This window comes from Mobula birostris, chromosome 16 (genome assembly GCF_030028105.1).
Source record: "Mobula birostris isolate sMobBir1 chromosome 16, sMobBir1.hap1, whole genome shotgun sequence".
In the NCBI taxonomy this organism is placed as follows: Eukaryota; Metazoa; Chordata; class Chondrichthyes; order Myliobatiformes; family Myliobatidae; genus Mobula; species Mobula birostris.
The window spans coordinates 11,959,368-11,979,803 of NC_092385.1; the positions used below are offsets into that span (position 1 = coordinate 11,959,368).

At 43.9% G+C, this 20,436-nt stretch overlaps 1 protein-coding gene across 2 annotated transcripts in view; it reads right to left on the minus strand.

Annotated features, from left to right (window-relative positions):
- Positions 1 to 20,436, minus strand: part of sema3b (sema domain, immunoglobulin domain (Ig), short basic domain, secreted, (semaphorin) 3B) — a 495,602-nt gene that overhangs the window by 415,696 nt on the left and 59,470 nt on the right. The window contains exon 1 of one of the 2 annotated variants that reach the window (XM_072280307.1): positions 16,895 to 16,927. The exons of the other annotated variant lie outside the window; for it this stretch is intronic. The gene's annotated coding sequence lies outside the window, so the exon portion shown is untranslated. Of the gene's footprint in view, positions 1 to 16,894; positions 16,928 to 20,436 lie in introns of those variants that run through there. 2 annotated transcript variants of the gene reach the window in all.

Here is a 20,436-nt window from a genome sequence, read left to right on the forward strand (position 1 = left end):
CAGAGCATGAAGGGATGTGGGGCGAAGGCAGGAGATTGGGGCTGAGAGGGAAAATAGACTAAATCTTATGGTTTTATGCTCTTTAAATGAATCACCCAAGACAAAGACACATTGACTTTGATTACCTTGATTTTTTTTTCTAAATGTCCATTGCCATAGCATCTTTCGTAAGAAGTATCTAATATTTTCCCTTTGACAATGTTGATCTCAAATTTCATTCAATAATTTTCATTCGTTCAACCCATTAAGTCTATGTCAGATTTCTGAGCAATCCCATAAACGTGTTTCTCCCATTTACATAGAACATAGAATAGTACAGCACAGTACAGGCCCCTCAGCCCATAATGTTGTGCCAACCCTCAAACCCTGCCTCCCATATAACCCCCCCCACCTTAAATTCCTCCATATACCTGTCTAGTAGTCTCTTAAATTTCACTAGTGTGTCTGCCTCCACCACTGACTCAGACGGTGCATTCCACACACCAACCACTCTCTGAGTAAAAAACCTCCCTCTAATATCCCCCTTGAACTTTCCACCCCTTACCTTAAAGCCATGTCGTCTTGTATTGAGTAGCGGTGCCCTGGGGAAGAGGCGCTGGCTGTCCACTCTATCTATTCCTCTTAATATCTTGTATATCTCTATCATGTCTCCTCTCATCCTCCTTCTCTCCAAAGAGTAAAGCCCTAGCTCCTTTAATCTCACTGTATTCTCTTTAACACAACCTGGAAGTTTCCCACCACCTTCCTACATGAGGAGGAATTATACAGTAGACAAATAACCTAATGTCCATCAGAACTTCGGAAACTGGAGGATGCAGGGGAATCCCACATGGTCAAAGGGAAAACTCATAGACAGCACCAGAAGTCAGGACCAAACCCTGGGTGCTGGAATTGGTTTATTGCTTTCCACTTGTTTCCCTGTTGCAACAAAGAAGGTATATTCACTGCTTAACAATGTTCGTTATGTGCCTTGTCATATGACGTGAGTGATCACGGTCTACAATAATAATTGTTGTTGGCAAATTTTACAGACATGGTTTGCCATTGTGTACTTCTGGGCAGTGCCTCTACAAGATGTTTGACCTCAGCCATTATTAATTCTCTTCAGAGGTTGCACCGACTGTTCACACGACCGTCCACACCCTGCTCCCATGGCTTCACGTGAAACTGACTGGGTGGCTAAGCAGGTGCTACACCTTGCCCAAGGGTGAGCTGCAGACTAGCAGAGGGAAGGAGCGCCTCACACCTCCTTTGTTAGAAACATATCTCTAACCTGCCACCCATAAGTACTATATATACAGTATGTATTTAAAAAGTTAATTTAAATAAGTAGTACAAAAGGTGGAAAAAGTAGTGCGGTTATGTTCATGGCTTCAATGCCCATTCAGAAAACTGATGGCAGAGGGAAAGAAGGTATTCCTGAGTCGTTGAGTGTGTGCCTTCAGGCTCCGCTGCTACTAAGAGGCACGCACACTTCAGGTTGGTGTGATCCCTACTCTCAGTGGAAAGTGGAAAGCAACCCTGAACATGTCAAGCACTTTAAGTGTTCAGCCACACTCAGCTGTAGCTCTAGAGTGCTCCCTCTGCATTCGCTCAATTCACAGGTTGTATTGATCACAAGCCAGCTCTGTCTTATAACAGGGAGCACCAGCCAATCACACCCAGAAGGACAAAAGATTCATCACACTGCATATACACTAAATGCTTCTGTTGGCAACACAGGGCTGCTGAATCATTTGATATGAACCAGTATTTGGATTTAAACTCTGATTTATAGGACACAATGAACAGAATCCAGATGGAGGGGATTCTGTTTACCCTGTAAAGGTTGAGTAAGCAGCTAAATACTCTGTTGATTGGCTCCTCCAGCATCAGAAATATCTCAACAGATACTATTGAATCAGACAATTGGATTTACAATTTTATTTTTAGAGATATAAAATCAAAGATTAAACATTAAAGGTTACTTTTATTTGTCACATGTACATCGAAATATACAGTGAAATGTGTCATTTGTATCAACGACCTACACAATCCAAGGAATGTGCTGAGAAGCCCATAGGTATCGCCATGCTTCCATGCCAACATAGCATGTCTACAACTTTTAAATCCTTATTACACCATACGTTTTTGGAATGAAGGAGGAAACTGGAGCACTTGGAAGAAATCAACATGGTCATGGGAAGAACGTACAAACACCTTACAGACATCTGCAGGAATTGAACCCGGATCACTGTAATAGTGTTTTAACCGCAGAGAGCACAGTGCAGTGGTGAGTGAAAGCTGTACTGGCAGATGAAGATCAATTATTGGCTGAGGTATTAATCACATGTTCCCTTCTACTCTCTCAGGTGAATGTAGTGTTGGAAAAGTAGGGAAACCATCTTGGCGACACAGGTGACTGCAGATGCTAGGATATGGATCTACGAAAACATATTACTGGAGGGACATTGTATCAGGTGGCATCTACGGAGGGACATAGTCAATATCACCTTCCTTTGGATCTAGCGGATAAAGGGCCACCTATTTAAGTTTGACATGAGGAAAAAGTTCTCTCATCAGGTGCTGGAATTCACTTCCCCATGGACGATGGCTGATAAAGCATTGTGTCTTCAAGGGTGAGATTTCTGGACTGATTATAAGGAACAAATGGAAAACCATGGGACAGGTTCAATAGCTTTCTCTGGACCAGATGAAGTGTCTCAACCCCAAATGCTGGCTGTCCATTTCACTCCACAGATGCTGCCTGACTTCATGAGTTCCTCCATTCAACCCAGATTCCAACATCTACAGTTTCTAGTTTCACGATTACAACTCATGTTCTCAGTATTATTTCATCATCATCATCATGTGCCATGTCATATGACATCATCATTATGTGCCGTGTTATATGACATGAGCAATCATGGTCTCAAAACCAAGAAATTGACTCTCAAGGAAGTATATGGTTTAATACACGTACTTTGATTATCTTAGTTTGAAATTTGAACTTTTGAAATAGTCATTAACGCTTGGCACAGATTGGATAGGCCAAAGGCTTGGCTTCTGTGCTGTGCACCGCTTCTGAGGGCAGCGCAGTAGTGTAGTAGTTAGTGCAACACTTTACGTGCCAGTTGTAGGATTGGGGTTCGATTCCCACAGCTGTCTGTAAGAACTTGTATGTTCTTCCCATGAATGCCTGGGATTTCTCTGGGTGCTTTGGTTTCACCCCACGTTCCAAGATTGTACAGGTTAGGCTTAGCGAGTTATGGGCATGCTATGTTGGTGTCGGGGTGTATGGGGTGTCAGGGAGGGGTAGCACCTCTGGTGGGGGAACATGTCGTTTCCTTTTCAAGGTGGTTAGTCCACCTTTGGTCGCCACCTGGCACTCAGCTCTCACCTGTGGCTCCTCGTAGCTGTTTGCATGCGATAGCGGCCACACCCCGGGCAACTGCTTCAACAAGCCGGCTAAACCAGGTGAGGGTAGCTGATGGGTCTCAAGCCCTCGGTGAGATAGGGAGTTGTCTATCCCAGCATGTGAAGACAGACTCCGGCGGATTGAGCGGACGAGACCAATGGAAGGTCCAACGGTCAAGAAGGCGGTCTCTGCAAGTGTCGTGGAACGTGTAGAGCAGGACAAGACACAGAAGACATCCTGGTCATCCACTGCGCCTAGTCCCACCTCCAGCCGTCTTACCACTGGACCCAGATGGGAATTGGGAAGAGAGAGTGAGGCTGACGCTGCGCAACTCTCCCTCACTTAAATCCAGATCACGCGCTAGTCTCGACACCATCATTATGGTGTCGAGGTCCTCATCGACGTTGACGAGGGACGAACACGAACACCATGTTGGTGTCGGAACCATGGTGATACTTGGGGATTGCTATCAGTACATCTGTGTTGGTTGTTGACACAAACAACTGTATGTTTTGATGCTTCAATGTTCATGTGACAAATAAAGCTAATTCTTTACTGCGTAATGCCGTGGTTAGCCATCTCCTCACAAAAGTACAGCACGTGCAAACCCGCCAGCCCTCTACTTTTTATTAGCTGAAAGGAGATCTGCAGAAACACAGACCTGCTCAACTGAACACATGGTACTTGGCTGAATGGTGTTTCCAAACATCAGCCCATGCAAGTCAGCAAAAACACCAGCCGAGTGGTTACACTTAATTAAATTCTGTGTGGAGTCAGATGGGTTGCGGGGAGAAAGCTGAACCACTTTGCTTCTACCACATACTCTTGAACTTCAGCTTCGCCCAAGTTCCAACGTCAACTGCATCTTGAATGCCCGCCAGATGAATGTTATTCTGCTGCTCCAGAACCTAGCTGGCCAATGTCCCAGGAGCGCAGCAGAAAAGCTCTTTGCAAAATACATTCTCAGATGTTGCAGTTTAGTTTCTCAGTGTTTAGAGGGAATCTAGCAACAGTACATGAAATGGTGAAACCTCTCCTTCCTAGTTCTGACGAGGAATCTTCAACGGTCAGCACAGTCCGAGATGTGCTGGTGGTAGCCCGCAAGTGTTGCCATGCTTCTGGTGCCAGCATAGCATGCCCACAACTTACTAACCCTAACCCATATGTCTTTAAAATATGCAAGGAAACTGCAGCACCCAGAAGAAGTCCACACAGTACAGCCAGAAAGTACTAGATGAACACATTGAACTTGAAATTGTCTCCCAGTTTTTCCATCTGTTCCCTACACCCCAGTCCAGAAATCAGTCCATCTCGCCCAACTGCTCGGCATACGTAGTCTATAGGGTGTTAATTCCAGCACCCGCTAAGAGAATCAGTACGGTAGCATAGTGCTTAGTTAGCATAGCACCTCACAGTACAGGCAACCTGGGTTCAATTCCCACCACTGCCTGTAAGAAGTTTATGTGTTCTCCCTGTGACTGCGTGGGTTTCCTGCAGGTGCTCTGGTTTTCTCCCACAGTCCAAAGACGTACAAGTTGGTAGGTTAATTGGTTAGTGTAAATTGTCCCGTGATCAGGTGAGGTTTAAATATGGGGCAACACTCACAACACGCTGGAGGAACTCAGCAGGTCGGGCAGCATCTGTGGAAAAGATCGGTCGACATTTCGGGCCGGAACCCCTGACGAAGTGTTCCGGCCCGAAACGTCGACTGATCTTTTCCATGGATGCTGCCCGACCTGCTGAGTTCCTCCAGCGTGTTGTGAGTGTTGCTTTGACCCCAGCATCTGCACATTATTTTGTGTTTAAATCGGGGATTGCTGGGCTGTGCGGCTCGAAGGACTGGAAGAGCCTATTCAGCCCTGTATCTCAATAAATAAATACATAAATTTCCTCTCCACTTCAAACATAAATGGGCATCCCTTTATCCTGTGGACCATAGTTCTAGGAAGAGTCATGATCCAAAACGTTGACTGTTCATTTCCCTGCACAGATGCTGCCTGACCCATTGATTGATGGTGAAGCCAGAACCATTTCTTATTATCCTCTAAGTACTCCTTTGCCAATCTTTCTCTACTCCCCCCCCCACCCTCCTCCCACTTCCAATAGCAACTCGGAGTCACCGTTCCCACCCCAACACTCACTTCTCCCCTCAGTTTCCTTGCAAGGCAAGCAGCCGAGAATTCGTGATCCTCAACTTCATGCACTGCCGATGGGAGGGGAAAATGCAGAGCAAGGCGGCTTTGGGCTCCCCACGCAGAAAGCTGGAGGAACCTCAGCTGGTCAGGCAGCATCTGTGGAGGAAAATGGAGAGTCAACTACTCAGGCTAAGACCCTTGTTTCGTCCAGATGAAGGGTCCCAACCTGAAATGTCAGCTGTCCACTTCCCTCCACAGATGCCACCTGATCATTCAGTTCCTACAACATTTTGTGTGTTACTTTAAATTCCAGCATATACAGGTTTCATGTGTCTCAGCTTTAGCCTCAAGTCAGGAGTCCGAGCTGTACGAAAGCCAGCTCCATATCTCCAAGTCTATTGATTCACTGGATTAGCTCTTCAGTGCCAATCCCTCTGCACTAGCTCTTATAGGAAGTGACAAGCACCTACTTTCACCTCTAACATTTAATTTTGACAGGGTTTCAATATAAGCTTAGGAACAGAACATGAAATCTTAAAATTACTGTTTAATTAAGAATTAATCGCACCTTACAGGACACTCTCCAAGATAAAACCCAACTAAATGTATCAGATTAAGTACTCCATAATTATTTGCTTCCCTACTCCCCCTTCCACCACCCTCCCTGTATTTAACACACTTTTCTCCTCTGCTTTCCAGTTCAAGTCCAAGTCAAGTTTATTGTCCTTTAACTATATATATACATATGTACCGCCAAACGATACGATATTTCTGTGGACCACTGTGTAGAGCACAGTAGTACACATAACACACAATAACTTAGGAAAGTAGTGGTGGTGGTGGTTTGTCCATCGTCGCTGATGAAGACCTCAACACCATTAGTAAATTAGGAAAGTAAGAGGTAAATCTACAAATGAATTACACGTAGATAAACAAAGTAAAGTGAATAAGTTAAATATTGTGGAGTACCGAACAGATTATATAACCATATAACAATTACGGCACGGAAACGGGCCATCTCGGCCCTTCTAGTCCGTGCCGAACTCTTACTCTCACCTAGTCCCACCGACCTGCACTCAGCCCATAACCCTCCATTCCTTTCCTGTCCATATAGCTGTCCAGTTTAACTTTAAATGACAACATCAAACCTGTCTCAGCCACTTCTGCTGGAATTAACCGGTGACATTTCAAATGTGATGCGGCAGGGAGTCCAGAAGCCTAATAACCTGAAAAACGGTCTTCAACCCGAAATGTTAAGTTTATTTCTCTTGCTATAGATGTGGCTTGAACCCCTGACTACTTTCATTATTTTCTGTTTTTGCTACAGGTTTATTTTTTTGATTTTCAGTCTTTGCTTCCCTCTTATTTTGGATGAAATGTTGGGATAAGTTCCTCCTGCTGTACAGTCTGATCGTGGTCTCTTCAGAAGCGCAGCTTAGTTAGGCCACTTGCCTAACTAAAGTTAATATGACCATAGAATTGCAACAAATGATCTATAACAAGTGCATAAAAATGCTTTTTTAATTTTGTACTATTTAAACCAAATTTGAAGTATTGTGTGCAGCTCTGTTCATCTACCTAGAGGGAAGATATCAATAAGCTTGAAAGAGTACATAGATAATTTACAAAGATGTTACTGGGACTAGCGCAGTGGTTAGCTTGGGTCGTTCCAGAATTCAGACTTCAGTTCCAGCCCCTTTCTGAAAGGAGTCACTGTGTGTCCTCTCCATGGAGTGTGTGGGTTTCCCCCAGGTGCTCCGGTTTCCTCCCGCAGTCCAAAGACGTTCTGGATAGGTTAATTGTTCGATGTAAATTGTCCCGTAATTAGTCAGGGTTGTGTGGTAAACCACATATATATGTTGTAACTGGGTTAACTGTCTGGACACGCCCCTCTGCTGACTGCCCCTGTGGCTCCTCCCACAGAACCCTGAATAAAGGTGATTTCGCCCTGCTCCTCCCCCTCAGTCCAGGGACAGACACTCAGCATGGAAGTCATATTTTACTACGAATAAAAGCCTTTCAGTATTTACCCTACTTCAATCTTTTGGAGTTATTGAAGGTGCTTCAATTTTATTCGCAGTAATTTTAAAGCATGGAACCCACACAGAGACCCGACAAGTTAGACCTCGACCCGCAAACACCTGAAGCTGGAAACGCTTTCGAACTCTGGCTGGCTTGCTTCGAATCATACCTAGAGGAGATTAAAGTGACCAACCCCACAGCGTAGCGCAGAGTTCTACTCTCCAGGGTCAGTCCACGGGTTTACTCAATGATCAGAGACCAGCCGAGCTATGATGGCGCGATGAGCGCACTCAAAGGACAATACCTGCAGCCAATAAACCAAAGCGGCAATCTGTATTAAACTAGAGGATGTACTACTATAGGTGAGGCCTTAAATGAATATTTATCTGTATTCATGCTGGAGAACTGGGAGGGGAATGATTAAAAATATATTGAAGGTGCTTCAGTTGTGTGGTTGCTGGGACAATGTTCCTCAAAGGGCTGGAGAGGCCTACTCCATGCTGTATCACTAGATAAATAAAAAAGGGAAAGATTGAATAGGTTAGGACTTTATTCCCGGGAGCGAGGAGAGTGAGGGGAGATTTGATAGAGGTATATAAAGTTATGAGTGATATAGACAGGGTAAAAGCATCTTCAGATTGAGTGAGACTAGAACTAGAGGTCATAGGTTAAGGGTAAAAGGTGAAATATTTAAGCAGCAACCTGAAGGGGATCTTCTTCACTCAGAGGGTGGTGTGAGTGTAGAACAATCCACCAACAGAAGTGAATGTGGGTTCTTCTTTAACATTTAAGAGACATTTGGATAAATGTCAGTCTTGTGGACCTCTCCTTGCAATTAGTTTACTTAACTTCCCAGAATTCCTTTTGACCATAAGACATAGGAGCAGAATTAGGGCATTCAGCCCATCAATTTGGCTCCAATATTCGACCATGGTGGATTTATTTTCCTGCCTTCTCTCTGTAACCTCTGTCACCCTTACTAATTAAGCACCTATCAACTTCGGCTTTTAATATAACCTGTGATTTGGCCTCCACAGCCAACTGTGGCAAGGAATTCCACAGATTCACCATTCTGTCGCTAGACACATTTCTCCTCATCTATATTCTAAAAGAATATTCTTTAATGCTGAGGCAGTGCCCTCTGGTCCTAGACTCTCCCACTAATGGAAACAAATCCTCTGTACATCCACTCTATCAAGTTTTTCAATATTCACTAGGTTTCAATGAGATACCCCCTCATTCTTCTGAACTTCAGTGAGTACAGTCCCCAAACCATCAAGCATTCCTCATATCTTAACCAATGGTTAATCCACTGAGGTAACACACTTAATTAATCAAACATAGTCACCACACTATCTACGAGATTAGCCACTCCATAAACGCATACTCCCTGCCTCAAATGTTCTTTATGAATTCTTTTTGAGAGATTCCAGTCTACTGAGGAATGATTGGCCTCAAGGGGTTGGAATGCGATCTGTCAGAAATTCTGCAACCTACCATAACAAGGGCACGTGTTCTTGATAAAGAAAGATACTTTAAAAGACTTTGGAAAGTTTTTGTTTTTGAAAATTTACTGGATTCATAGGTTTTACAGAATCCTAGTCATTGCCACAGTGAGCCAAACACCTTATTTAAGAATGAACACAGATAAACACACACACACACACACACACACACACACACACACAAACACACATATTTGATTAATGTGATACAGCACTGAAAAATAGTGGTGAAATCAGCAACTGTAAGAGTGAAATGTCTCAGGAATTTTCATAGGTTAAGAGGATGGGATGAACATTACTCAAGAGTTCAACAAATGTTAGGAAGGCAGACAAAGATGAGTTGAAAGCGAGAGAAATTTTAAAAATTTCAGCAATTGTCAGGCGAAGAGAAAAAGATGTACAGTACTATGCAGAAGTCTTAGGCACATATATATAGCTAAGATCTTTGCATAATACTGTATTTGTCAACATGGAGTGGGCAGCGAGGTTGTAAGTCTGATGGGAGCAAAGAATGTTGGGAATGGTGAGAGTGGAGTATGGGACAGGTGGCGGGGAAGAAGTGTCAGGGGCAGAGGTGGCACTTGGGTGCAGACATACCCAGCCCTGAGACTCCAGGCAAATTCAATTGATTTCAAACAATTGGTTTATTGATTAATACAGAATGTCTCGCTGGTGCCTCCTGCACTTTCCCCTTTCCCTTCCCCGTTTCCCAACCATGATTCTCTTCTCCCTTCCCCCTTCTCATTCTCAGTCCATAATAGAGACCCATATCAGAATCAGGTTTATCATCACTCACAAAGGTCATGAAATGTGTCTGTTTTTTTTGCAGCAGCAGTACAGTGCAATACATAAAATTGCCACAGTACTGTGCAAAAGTCACAGGCCCTCCCCACCAATGAGCACATCTACATGAAGTGTTTTTGCAGGAAAGTAACATCCATCATCAGGGATCCCCTGCCGCCAAGGGACATGCTCTCTTCTCACTGCTGCCATCAGGAAGAAGATACAGATGCCTCAGGAATCTCATCACTAAGTTCAGGGTACTGCGGTTTCCTCCTACAGTCAAAGTCATACTGGTTGTTAGGTTAATTGGGCATTGTAAGTTGTCCTGTGATAAGGTGAGGGTTAAATCGGGGGTTGCTGGGTGGTGTGGCTTGAAGAGCAGTAGGGGCCTGCTCTGCACGGTATTTCAATAGGCATCCGTTAGTCTCGTGAGACCATGGATTTGCACCTTGGAAGGTTTCCAGGGCGCAGGCCTGGGCAAGGTTGTGTGGAAGACCGGCAGTTGCTCATGCTGCAAGTCTCCCCTCTTCATGCCACCGATGTTGTCCAAGGGAAGGGCATTAGGACCCATACAGTTTGGCACCGGTGTCGCCGCAGATCAATGTGTGGTTAAGTGCCTTGCTCAAGGACACAACACGCTGCCTCAGCCAAGGCTCGAACAAGCGACCTTCAGATCACTAGACGAATGCCTTAACCACTTGACCACACGCCAACACCCAGTATTTCAATAAATAAATAAATTCTAGTGATTAGGTTGGTTCAAGAACTAAATGGTTGAAGGAAAGTAACTGTTCCTGAACCCACTAGTGTTGGACTTCAGACTGGTATACACTCCTGGAAGCTGTGAACGATGGATGTTGTCTTTTTAAGGCAATGTTTCCTATAGATACTACCAATGGTGGGGAGTGATGTGCCTGTGATATATTGGGCTGAGCCCATGACTGTATAGCTTCTTATATCCCTTTGCATTCCAATTACTGTGTCAGAACATGACACAACCAGTCAGGGTACTGAGGAGAACATGACAATAAACTCATCTAATCTTTTCTAATGATACTTCTGATTTACCACATCCTCAGTATTTCAGATTTGTAGTTAACAATAAGGAATAATCTATTTCTTCAGCAGTTTGATGGAGGCACAACTGTACAGCTAGTGAGAACAGCGAGAAGAGTTTAAAAGGAGATGGTTATTTCTTCAGCAGTTCGATCGAGGCACGACTGCGCAAGTGCGTGGACGTCAGTTAGTGAGAACAGCGAGTAGAGTTTAAAAGGAGACAGCTTTATAGAGCGGGCATCAGAGGAGCGGACAACAGAGTAGAGGGAGACAGAGTAGGAGGGCTTTGGTTCAACGGGGCTTCAGCGATAACGAGTCGAGGTGAGGTAGGTTGCCTGTGTAGAATACAGACAGGAAGAATATGTGTGAGACCGGTGTTCTCTGCTCGGTGTCAGATGTGGGAAGTAAAGGAGACTCCCAGCCTCCTGGACAGCCACGTCTGCACCAGGTGCATCGATCTGCAGCTCCTTAGGGATCGTGTTAAGGGAACTGGAGATGCAGCTCGATGATCTTCATCTGGTCAGGGAGAGTGAGGAGGTGACAGAGAGGAGCTACAGGCAGGTAGTCACACCGGGGCCTGGGGAGACAGAGAAGTGGGTAACAGTCAGGACAGGAAAGGGCAGGAGTCAGAGGCTAGAGAGCACCCCTGTGGCTGTACCCTTTGACAATGAGTACTCCTGCTTGAGTACTGTTGGGGGAGGCGGCCTACCTGGTGGAAGCAACTGTGGCAGTTCCTCTGGCACAGAGTCTAGCCCTGTGGCTCAGAAGGGTAGGGAAAGGAAGAGGATGGCAGCAGTGATAGTTAGGAGGTCAGACAGGCGATTCTGTGGACTCAGGAAAGAAGCACGGATGGTAGTTTGCCTCCCAGGTGCCAGGGTTCGGGATGTTTCAGATCGCGTCCAACATATCTTGCAGTGGGAGGGAGAACAGCCAGGGGTCGTGGTATATATTGGTACCAATGTCATTGGCAGGAAAAGGGAGGAGGAACCGAAAGCAGACTACAGGGAGTTAGAAAGGAGGTTGAGAAGCAAGACCACAAAGTTAGTCATCTCAGGATTACTACCTGTGCCACATGACAGTGAGTATAGGAATAGAGTGAGGTGGAGGATAAATGCGTGGCTGAGGGATTGGAGCAGGGGGCAGAGATTCAGATTTCTGGATTATTGGGACCTCTTTTGGGGCAGGAATGACCTGTACAAAACGGACGGGTTGCACTTGAATCCCAGGGGGACCAATATCCTGGTGGGGAGGTTTGCTAAGGCTACTGGGGAGAGCTTAAACTAGGATTGCTGGGGGGTGGGAACCAAACTGAAGAGACATAGGAAAGGGAGGTTGGCTCACAAATAGAGAAAACTTGGAGACAGTGGGAGAGGGGGGAGAGGGAGGAGAGGCAGGTCATAGAGAAGGGACGTGCTCAGACCGATGGTTTGAGATGTGTCTACTTTAATGCAAGGAGTATTATGAACAAAATGGATGAGCTTAGAGCATGGATCAGTACTTGGAGCTATGATGTTGTGGCCATTACAGAGACTTGGATGGCTCAGGGGCAGGAATGGTTACTTCGAGTGCCAGGCTTTAGGTGTTTCAGAAAGGACAGGGAGGGAGGCAAATGAGGTGGGGGGGGGGTGTGGCACTGTTGATCAGAGATAGTGTCATGGCTGCAGAAAAGGAAGAAGACATGGAGGGATTGTCCACTCCGGAGTCTCTGTAAGTAGAGGTTAGGAACAGGAAGGGTCAATAACTCTACTGGGTGTTTTTTATAATCCACCCAATAGTAACAGGGAGATCGAGGAGCAGATGGGGAGGCAGATTCTGGAAAGGTGTAATAATAACAGAGTTGTCGTGATGGGAGATTTTAATGTCCTAAATATTGATTGGCATCTCCCTAGAGTGAGGGGTTTAGATGGGGTGGAGTTTGTTAGGTGTGTTCAAGAACATTTCTTGACACAATATGTAAACAAGTCTACAAGAGGAGAGACTGTGCTTGATCTGGTATTGGGAAACGAACCTGGTCAGGCGTCAGATCTCTCAGTGGGAGAGCATTTTGGAGATTGTGATCACAATTCTATTTTCTTTACCATCGCATTGGAGAATGATAGGAACAGACAAGTTAGGAAAGTGTTTAATTGGAGTAAAGGGAAATATGAGGTTATCAGGCAGGAACTTGGAAGCATAAATTGGGAACAGATGTTTTCAGAGAAATGTACGGAAGAAATGTGGCAAATGTTCAGGGGATATTTGTGTGCAGTTCTGCATAGGTACATTCCAATGAGACAGGGAAAGGATGGTAGATTATAGGAATCATGGTGTACAAAGGCTGTTGTAAATCTAGTCAACAAGAAAAGAAGACCTTACAAAAGGTTCAAAAGACTAGGTAATGATAGAGATCTAGAAGATTATAAGGCTTGCAGGAAGGAGTTTAAGAATGAAATTAGGAGAGCCAGATGGGGCCATGAGAAGGCCTTGGCGTTCAGGATTAAGGAAAACCTCAAGGCATTCTACAAGTATGTGAAAAGAAAGAGGATAAGACATGAGAGAATAGGACCAATCAAGTGTGACAGTGGAAAAGTGTGTATGGAACCAGAAGAGATAACAGAGGTACCTAATGAGTACTTTGCTTCAGTATTCACTACGGAAAAGGACCTTGGCGATTGTAGGGATGATTTACAGCGGACTGAAAAGCTTGAGCATGTAGATATTATGAAGGAGGATGGGCTGGAGCTTTTGGAAAGCATCAACCTGGGTAAGTCACCGGGACCAGACTGGATGTACCCCAGGCTACTGTGGGAGGCGAGGGAGGAGATTGCTGAGCCTCTAGCAATGATCTTTGCATCATCAATGAGGACAGGAGAGGTTCCAGAGGATTGGAGGGTTGCGGATGTTGTTCCCTTATTCAATAAAGTGAGTAGAGATATCTCAGGAAATTATAGGCCAGTGAGTCTTACTTCAGTGGTTGGTAAGTTGGGATGGAGAAGATCCTGAGAAGCAGGATTTATGAACATATGGAGAGGCATAATATGATTTGGAATAGTCGGCGTGGCTTTGTCAAAGGCAGATTGTGCATTACGAGCCTAATTGAATTTTTTGAGGATGTGACTAAGCCCATTGATGAAGGTAGAGCCGTAGATTTAGTATATATGGAATTCAGCAAGGCATTTGACAAGGCACCCCATGCAAGGCTTATTGCGAAAGTAAGGAGGCATGGGATCCAAGGGGACATTGCTTTGTGGATCCAGAACTGGCTTGCCTACAGAAGACAAAGAATGGTTGTAGACGGGTCATATTCTGCATGGTGGTTAGTCACAAGTGGTATGCCTCAGGGATCTGTTCTGGGACCCCTACTCTTCTTGATTTTTATAAATGACCTGGATGAAGATGTGGAGGGATGGGTTAGTAAATTTGCTGATGACACAAAGGTTGGGGGTGTTGTGGATAGTGTGGAGGACTGTCAGAGGTTACAGCGGGACATTGATAGGATGCAAATCTGGGCTGAGAAGTGGCAGATGGAGTTCAACCCAGATAAGTTTGAAGTGGTTAATTTTGGTAGGTCAAATATGATGACAGAATATAGTATTAATGGTAAGACTCTTGGCAGTGTGGAGGATCAGTGGGATCTTGGGGTCTGAGTCCATAGAACGCTCAAAGCTGCTGCGCAGGTTGACTCTGTGGTTAAAAAAGCATACAGTGCCTTGGCCTTCATCAGTCATGGGATTGAGTTTAGAAGCCGAGAGGTAGGTTGCAGCTAAATAGGACCCTGGTCAGACCCCAATTGGAGTACTATGCTCAGTTCTGGTCGCCTCACCATAGGAAGGATGTGGAAACCATAGAAAGGAGGAGATTTACAAGGATGTTGCCTGGATTTGGAAGCATGTCTTAAGAGAATAGGTTGAGTGAATTCAGCCTTCTTTCTTGGAGCAACGGAGGATGAGAGGTGACCTGATAGAGCTGTATAAGATGATGAGAGGCATTGATCATGTGGATAGTCAGAGGCTTTACCCCAGGGCTGAAATGGCGAGCACAAGAGGGCACAGTTTTAAGGTACTTGGAAGTAGGTACAGAGGAGATGTCAGGGGTAAGCTTTTTACGCAGAGAGTGGTGAGTGCATGGAATGTGCTGCTGGTGCCGGTGGTGGAGGTGGATATGATAGGGTCTTTTAAGAGATTCCTGGACAGGCACATGGAGCTTAGAAAAATAGAGGGCTATGGGTAACCCTAGGTAATTCCTAGGGTAAGGACATGTTCGGCACAGCTTTGTGGGCCAAAGGACCTGTATTGTGCTGTAGGTTTTCTATGTTCTATGTTCAATTTGAATCCCTTGAGATATATTGTCCACCACAATTTGGAGATTTTCAAAAATTCAGAGATTCACAGTACATTTATTATCAAAGTCTGTCTACAGAATACAACTCTGAGATTTGTCTTCCCACAGGCAGCCATGGAACAAAGAAATACCATGGAACCCACTCAAGAAAATATCAAGCACCTGATATGCAGGAAAAAAATGAACTAATTGCATAAATGGCAAACAGCAAGCAGACAACACATGGAATATCAAACATCTAACCAGGTGTCCAGTCATATTCAGTTTAGGTCTGTTCAGTCCTGCACCACCAGCTCACTGCGGGTCGCAGAGATAGCTTTGGCCTGGTCTTCTTCACTCACATGGCTATTTACATCAGCTTTGGAGCACAGATGGGGCCTCATTTGAACATCCTGTCAGCACCTCGGTAGTGTATCATTTCCTTAGTACTACAATGAGGAGTCAGCCCAAATAGTTCTCTCAAGTCTCTGGACTTCGACCAAGACCTTTTTGGTTCACAGTTAAGAACACTATGTACATGTGCACACTGGAAATAATGTAAATCAAGTTGACACAAAATGGAAGGGATTTAATCTATAATTAAACTGTGCCCTTCATAGAAACTAACTGAATTATTCATTCTACTGATAATTAATCAAATTAAAATATTTAATAAAAAAATCAAGATGGCTTTATTAGCCATTGGTCAGACTGCATTTGGAGTATTGTGAGCAGTTTTGGGCCCCTTATCTAAGAATGGATGTCCTGGCATTGAGAGGATCCAGAGGAGGTTCAAAGTTCAAAGAACATTTCTGATCAAAATACGTATACTACGTACAACATTGGGATTCGACTCCTTACAGGCGGCGGCAAATCAAAGAAATCCAGAAGAACCCATTGAAAATAGCCATCAACAATCAAAGTGCAGAAAAAAATACGAATTGTGCAGACAATAAAAGTAAGCAAATAACATTCAGAACCGATGTTCATGAAAGTGAGTCCACGGCCACCAAGTCAGTCATCACTGCAGCCAATTTGGAAGCCCGTTAGCTGCAGGCCACAGGTTCACAAGAGTGATCCCAGGAATGAAAGGATTACTGTATGAGGAGCATTTGATGGCTTTGGGCCTATACTCACTGGAGTTTAGAAGAATCAGTGGGAAATCTCCTTGAAACCTATTGAATATTGAAAGGCCTGGATACAGTGGACGTGGAGAGGATGTTTCCTATGATGGGAGAGCCTAGGACTGGAGCGAACTATCTCAAAATATAAGAATATCCCTTTCGAATGGAAATGAGGAGGAATTTCTTTAGCCAGAGGGTGGTGGATCTGTGGAATTTATTGTCACAGACGGCTGTGGAGGCCAAGTCATTGGTTACATTTAAAACGGAGGTTGATAGCTTCTAAGGGTGTCAAAGGTTACAGGGAGAAGGCAGAAAAATGGCATGGAGAGGGATAATTAATTGGCAATGATGAAACGGCAGAGTAGACGTGATGGGCTGAATGGCCTAATTCTGCTCCTCTGGTCTTGTAACACGATGTAACTGCTCTAAGTATAGAGCTTTCCATTTCAGTGTTAAATACACAGGAAACAACTATTTCATCACTGTTTCTTTGGTTCCCACATTGAAAATTTATGCTTTGATAACTACCAACAGATAATTTATTTTATTAATACAAACTATAATCTAACTTACCTCACTGTGTCTGACAACTTCAGTTGTGTGACTTTAAAGAAGCAAGCCGTAATTAAACATGGGTAACCAGAGAGTACTGCAGTGTGTATTGCTTCATGTGATACAGCCAACATTATTAACCATTCATTCCATGGACTCTGAATAATACCACAAGAGGTACATTAGTATTTTTGAAAGAGAGCACAGATGCTAAAACTATATACAAAACGTATTACACAACAGTGAAGCATTTCCAGTGCCTGTGAAGGTGGTGACAGATACAGACAGACTCTATTCAGCTTTCCCTATTTGTTTGTACGGTATGTGATTCTGTGTAATGCAAGAGTTACATTGCAAAAAAGCAGGCAATCTCTGGCTCTGTACCAATGTTATTTCAAGACGTTTGGCATTGTAACCAAGCTCTTGCTCCAATGTGTGTTTTTTCTTTGGAGACAGTAGGGAAATTTGTGCTATTGAATGAAGGAATGTCAGTATTTGAGAATAATAATGTTTCCACGTAGTGCATTTAATGGTTGCATCAAGCATTCTCTCCTTAGGTCAGACATGTGAAATACACAATAAAGCCCTTCCGGAAAATATAGTGCTCCTTTACTGTTGAGTGTTTAGTCACAACTTAAAGTCCTGTCTCAACACGACTTTCCCTTTGGAACTTAAACCATTTTTGACATTTTTTACAGACAGTTTACATGCACTTTATAGAGTGGAATATTTTTTAACCTTATGCACAGGATGCGAGTCTTCATAAATTGTCCACCCCTAATTACCCTTGAACTGAATGACTACTGTACCGTACAACTGTCTTAGGCACATGTACATAGCTAAAACTTCTGCACAGCACTGTATTTGTCAATGTGGAGCGGACAGCAAGTTTGTAAATCTGGCTGGAACAAATGATCTTGGGAATGGGGAGGGTGGAGTGTCTCCGGAGGGGTGTAGGACAAGTGGCAGAGAAGGAGTGCCAGGGGTGGGTGGCAATGTCGTTTGTGCAGATACACTCAGCCCTGAGACACCAGGTAAGGTCATTTGATTCCAAACAATTGGTTTATTGATCATTACAGAATGTCTTTCTGGTGCTTCCTGCTCCCTTCTCTCTCCCTCCCCCTTTTCCTAACTATGATCCCCCTCTCCCTGTCCTCTTCCCACTCTCAGTCCACAACAGAGACCCATACAAGAATCAGGTTTATCATTACTCGTATAGGTCATGAAGTTTGTTTTTTTTTTGCAGGAGCGCTACAGTGCAATACATAAAATTATTACAGTATTGCACAAAAGTGTTAGGCTTCCCAGCTATATATATATATGCCTAAGACTTTTCCACAGTACTGTACTTCCAAGAATACTTAGATGTCTTGGCTCTCAGGCTGGGTAAAATTCCTTCTCTGAAACCCTGAAAGATCTTCGTGAAATAAATATACTGTTGCCACCTTCCAGTGGTTTTCACAGTTACTATTACATACAAACTATCTTTTGCTTTCAAATTTTATTTTGTCCTTTCAAGAGAGAATGGGCTTTTGGATGTTTGGGGATTAGAAGAATGAGCAGTGATATTATTCGAACACAGGAAATGCTAACAGGGCTTGAGTGGGTAGATATTGAAATGTTTTTAATATTGATGGAGTCACAAGCAAAGGAACTTGGTTGTAAAATTTCCATTCTCCACATTTTAAAACAGGTGTGTACAAGTTTCTTCTCTCAGAAAGTAATGTATCTTTGGAATTCTCCCTGTGAGAATGATGGAGGCCAGATCATTGGATATATATATTTAAGGAGGAGATAAATCTCCTGTCTATATAGGATGGCACAGTAGCATAATGTCTAGCATAATGCTTTACAGCACAAGCAATCGGGGCTCAATTTCCACCGTTAATTGTAAGGAGTCTGTATATTCTCCCTATGACCCCGTGGTATTCCTCTGGATTCCTCCAAAATTTCAAAGATGTATAGATTAGTAAGGATTAGTAACTTGTGGGCACGCTATGTTGGTGCTGGAAGCATGACTGTACTTGTGGACTTTTCTCAGCACGTCCTCGGACTCTGTTGGCTGTCGGTGCAAAACAATGCATTCACTGTCTGTTTCGATGCTTCAACATACATGTGATAAATAAAGCTAAGTGAAAAATAATCTGAGAGAATCAGGAATTGACTGGAAGAAGTTGACTGGAAAGGGACACTGGCGGGAAAGACGGCAGAGCAGCAGTGGCTGGAGTTTACGTGAGAAGTGAGGAAGGTGCAAGACAGATATATTCCAAAAAAGAAGACATTTTCGAACTGAAAAAGGATGCAACCATGGCTGACAAGAGAAGTCAAAGCCAAAGTTAAAGCAAAGGAGAGGGCATAGAAGGAAGCAAAAATTAGTGGGAAGACAGAGGATTGGAAAGTTTTTAAAAGCTTACAAGAGGAAACTAAGAAGGTCATTAAGAGGGAAAAGATGAACTATGAAAGAAAGCTAGCAAATAATATCAAAGAGGATACTAAAAGCTTTTTCAAGTATATAAAGAGTAAAAGACAGGTGCGAGTAGATATGGAATGATAGAAAATGATGCTGGAGAAATTGTAATGGGAGATAAGGAGATGGTGGAGGAACTGAACGAGTATTTTGCATCAGTCTTCACTGAGGAAGATGTCAGCAGCATACCGGACACTCAAGGGTGGCAGGGAAGAGAAGTGTGCACAGTAACAATTACAACAGGGGAAGTACTCAGGAAGCTAAATAGTCTAAGGGTAGATAAATCTCCTGGACCAGATGGAATGCACCCTCGTGTTCTGAAGGAAGTAGCTCTGCAGATTGCAGAGGCATTAGCAATGATCTTTCAAAAGTCAATAGATTCTGGCATGGTTCTGGAGGACTGGAAGATAGCAAATGTCACTATACTATTTAAGAAGGGGACAAGGAAGCAAAAAGGAAATTATAGACTTCTTAGCTTGACATCGGTGGTTGGGAAGTAGTTGGAGTCGATTGTCAAGGATAAGGTTACGGAGTACCTGGAGGCATATGACAAGATAGGCAGAACTCAGCATGGTTTCCTGAAAGGAAAATCCTGCCTGACAAACCTATTGCATTTTTTTGAGGAAATTACAAGTAGGCTGGACAAGGGAGATGCAGTGGATGTTGTGAATTTAGATTTTCAGAAGGCATTTGACAAGATGCTGAACATGAGGCTGCTAAACAAGATAAGAGTCCATGGAATTATGGAAAAGTTACATACATGGATAGAGTGTTGGCTGATTGGCGGGAAACAGAGAGTGGGAATAAAGGGATCCCATTCTGGTTGGCTGCCATTTACCAGTGGTTTTCCACAGGGGTCTGTGTTGGGGTCGCTTCCTTTTACGTTGTACACCAACAATTTGGATTATGGAATGGGTGGCTTTGTGGCTAAGTTTGCTGATGATACAAAGATACCTGGAGGGGCTGGTAGTGCTGAGGAAACAGAGAGTCTGCAGAGAGACTTGGATAGATTGGAAGAATGGGAAAAGAAGTGGCAAATGAAATACAATGTTGGAAAGTGTATGGTTATGCACTTTGGCAAAAGAAATAAACAAGC